Source organism: Cicer arietinum, chromosome 1 (assembly GCF_000331145.2).
Source record: "Cicer arietinum cultivar CDC Frontier isolate Library 1 chromosome 1, Cicar.CDCFrontier_v2.0, whole genome shotgun sequence".
Taxonomy (NCBI): domain Eukaryota; kingdom Viridiplantae; phylum Streptophyta; class Magnoliopsida; order Fabales; family Fabaceae; genus Cicer; species Cicer arietinum.
This window is the reverse complement of record NC_021160.2, coordinates 31,421,117-31,425,265: the sequence shown is the minus strand read 5'-3', so window position 1 is coordinate 31,425,265 and position 4,149 is coordinate 31,421,117. Positions and strand designations below refer to the sequence as shown.

Genomic DNA, 4,149 nt, shown 5'->3' with positions numbered 1-4,149 from the left:
TTTTTCTGATACTGATTTAACAAAATCGAGAATAGGGTTACTCCCCAATGTTCTCTTTTGGTGGTTGCCTTTTCTATCAAAATAGTCTATCTCTTGTTAACCCTAATTAGACCAATCTCCACTTAAATAAGTGAGACACATGGACTATAATATTTGAGTTTTTCTCCACATAAGAAGGGAGCTCAATACCCAACATCACATACACAAAATGTATTTGTATATTTAAAGACTTTTTAAACTTTCAAGTTTTATTAATTATATGATTTATATTCTATTTTTTCAAATCTATGGAAAATCTTTTGAAAAATCCCCCTTCCTATTTTAGAACTCATTGAAATTTTTATCTCACTCCTCTTCTTTCATGTTTTTCACAAATAAGAAGTAGGATGTATGATTTTACCTTTAACATTGAAGACTTTGTTTTGTGATATTCTTTTGTTATTGTTCTTTTCAACCAATGTCTTATATTGGGATGATTGTAATCTAAAGATAGACACTAGTGCAATTAAACCTTATTACATTGGTTTCTATATACATATTAGATCGGTTACTTGTTCGATCTAACATCATGCGTTGTAATAAATAGTTATTTATAAAATCAGCTAAAATGACATATGTAACAAGTCAAAATTCAAAATTGATTTATTAGATCGGTTAAATTTGAACCAATCTAACAAGTCAATTCAAAATTGATTTATTACATCAGTAAAATTTGAACCAATCTAACAAGTCAAATTCAAAATTGATTTATTACATGGTTAAATTCTAACCAATCTAACAAGTCAAATTCAAAATCAATTTATTACATTGGTTAAATTTGAACCAATCTAACAAGCCATTTTCAAAATTTAACTAAATTTCATACTTCCTTCATTATAGCAATTAATAAATCAATTAAATATCAATTGCATCGTAGCATTGTCACAACAAATAAGTAGAACCAGAATAATAATATAATTATAGATATAATCGAATGGAACATGTTCCGACCCGAGGAGTCACATGATGACATCAACTATGGTGACAATACATTATACTAAACATGAAAACACAAACAAATCACAAGTTTGAGTATACATAAAAGATAGTAATAATATTAATAATCAGGATTAACCCAAAAAGATTCATATGAATTAACACAACCAAATCACTTGAATGATTACTATTATTCACAATCCTTGGCCAAAGATTTCATTGTCTGCTGCAAGCACAAAATCAGCACAACAATTTAACGCATTAGCGCCCAAGAAACCATCACAAAGTTGAATGAAACACATATTTAAAACTCAAACCAATAATTAACATTTAAAAAACATAGTAAATAATAAAAAATTATCATAATAAGTGAAAAAATAAAAACAAACAAACAATTTGACTCAAATTATTGAATAATAATGACTTAATACAAAATTCTTTAGCAATGAGAATATGACAGATTCAGAGGTATTACATCACCTAAACTTGATCAAATTAGTGTTCATCTAGGTATCTAGCAAGTTCAATCAACAGATAAATAACCGATAAAAGAACCAAACAAGTGTCTGGTAAATAACCCCCAATTAGCAAATACACGCATTACACAAAGCCAAACAAATTTCAATCAACAAATTAAAGAATTAGAAATTATGATACCTCTAGATTTTGCATGTTATGTTCCTTCAAACATCCAACATAATATTCCTTTTCACACTGCAAGAACAAATCAATTAGTGCTACAAAGAAATATATACTAATATCAATGAAAGCAATTGAAAATTTAGGCTTGGCAGTATATAATAATACAAATAAAGCAATATCTTATCACACATAATTATTGCCTGAGGACCAAATAATTTAACAAAATCATGACATCTGTACATACAAACATTAGTTAAGAAACAATACAAGAATCAAGTCCAGATATATGTCACAAACTATAGAATAAAAAATGTGTCGTTAATGACATGAAAATAATAGGGCATTACCCGCACATGGCACATCCACCATGGTCGACTGCTACACTTTTGACAATGCGAATGCATCTTCGGATTATTTGTTCTAAGGGATCAAGGCATACACTCCTTCTAGCTGTCAGAGCATTCACATTACGTTCTACATTACTCTCCATCAGGAAATTATTATGGTAATTTCTCATAAATTAACTTATTTTAACTGATTTTTATAATAGTCATTCATGACTATATTTTAACTTATTTTACTTTTATCTCCTAGCATGTAAAATAGTTGAAATTAAGAGTGATTAATGAAAATTACATCATTTTTAAGAGAATAAATTCTTTAGTGAATAAGCCATCATTTCATATACGACAAACATAAAGTAGCCATGGTTTATTTTTTATGAATTCCAATGGCAAGAATCCAACACACACAAAACTCCATTCACCAACTATAAATACTATGCCTTACTTAACTACTCTCACACTTCAACATTAAATCACAAATCACAATAGTTAGAAGAAAGAGATGGCTTGCAAGGTTTAGAAAAGGGTATCATTGCGCAGAAGACTTCAAATTCTGAGTCCTTACCAACTCAAACAACAATGTAAAACAATCTATCATAACCTTTCTTTTTCTCAAATGTAATCACTGCATATCTTCATTTTTCAATAAATACTCAACTTCTTGCTAGTTTGTTTTGTAGACCAACACTAACAGAAATTCCATTGCAAAGACTACTTTTCTATACATACACAAGCTAAAGTTTGCACTGGAAACTATCAAAACAGAGTACGAAAATTTGTTAGCTACCAGAAGAAACTACATTACCCTATTGAATAATGTCAAAGATAACATGGTCGGTTTATTTTTACTCTCTTAATAAATAATCCTTAAAATCCAAGAAAAAATAAATAAATAATCCTTAATAAATAAATAATCCTTAATAAATAAATAATTCTTAAATAAATAAATAATCCTTAAAATGATATTGATGATTGTATTTAATGTTTTTTTACAAAATTTAATAGGAAGTAAAAGTAGAGAAAATAAGGGGAGGAACATTTATGGTGAGGGTAACATGTAGAAAGGTGGTGACAAGTTGGTTGCTATTTTAGAGGCATTTAAAGAGAAAAAATAAAATGATATTGATGCTTATATTGAGCGAACCAGAAGCATGCCTTTGTGCATGTGAGAGCAGAAGAAAGTATATCAACAGATTCAACACACATAAACAGGTATCAATCAAAAGAAAAATAATCTCTTTATTGTATCAAGACAGTACCATCAACCACTCCTTTTAGATAGCTTGATTTTATAAACATATGGTCTAATTAAATATAAAAATTATTCTGGAACTATTCCAAAATCTTACAAAGCAAACAAGGAAAAAGTCAATTGCAGAGATTCAATCAAATATGAGAAAATTCAAAATAAGAATATCAAACACAAATTGATGAATTTGGTTTTACATTGGTGGACCTTGGAATTGTGGTTGATAATGTTCAAATTCGTAGTTAATTAAGTATAATTGATGGTTAATCTGTTATCCAATCTTAATAAACTTATTAACCACTGATTGAATTGTATTAACCACGTGTGTGAACTGTGTTAACCATTTTAAAAAATTGGCAAATTTTGTGGTTCTAAATTGATGTTCAAATGACATTTCTGTATGGATAAAAGCATAGTACTTTACAAAATATAAAACAAACCTTGTAGTCTTGAGATAGGATAGAATCTTTTCTCCTGTTTGCATTCCAAGAATAGCTGAAGGGATCAAAAATGGAATGGCAACATCTTGATCTGTCTCATCAATAAGTATCATTCCAACTCCACCTGCATCTTTCACTACTTTACTCTTTGCCGCCTTTGATTCTGTTGAACTCTCTACATGTCTACAAACCAGAATCTTCTCTTTGGTCCTTGTTTTATTCAAATAACTTTCTAACAATAACTACAAAACAAAAACAAAATAATATATATCTTAAAAGTGTCGCGGCCGGTTTGTCCGCGAAAAAGGAGTCGCCACCAATTTTATTTTTATTAAAGGAAAAATTGGATAAAACCTAAAATAATATTTTTGAACCAAAAATTTGACTTCGGGAGTCGATTACGAGTAGGGAAGTATTATCACCCTACAACGTCCGTTAAAACAGTTACCATATAATTAATTATATACAAACTATTTATTTATTTATTTCTACCCCAAAA

At 28.9% G+C, this 4,149-nt stretch overlaps 1 long non-coding RNA gene across 2 annotated transcripts; it reads right to left on the bottom strand.

The window, feature by feature from the left end:
* Positions 1-935: 935 nt before the first annotated feature.
* LOC113784871 (uncharacterized) lies at positions 936-3,867 on the bottom strand. 2 transcript variants are annotated; one of them, XR_003471007.2, is made up of 4 exons: positions 3,651-3,867; positions 1,965-2,067; positions 1,633-1,689; positions 936-1,201 (listed from the first exon to the last, which is right to left on the bottom strand). It is a non-coding gene; the product is annotated as an uncharacterized lncRNA (long non-coding RNA). The 2 variants fall into 2 exon arrangements; XR_003471008.2 differs by having other exon boundaries at positions 936-1,198.
* Positions 3,868-4,149: the final 282 nt, after the last annotated feature.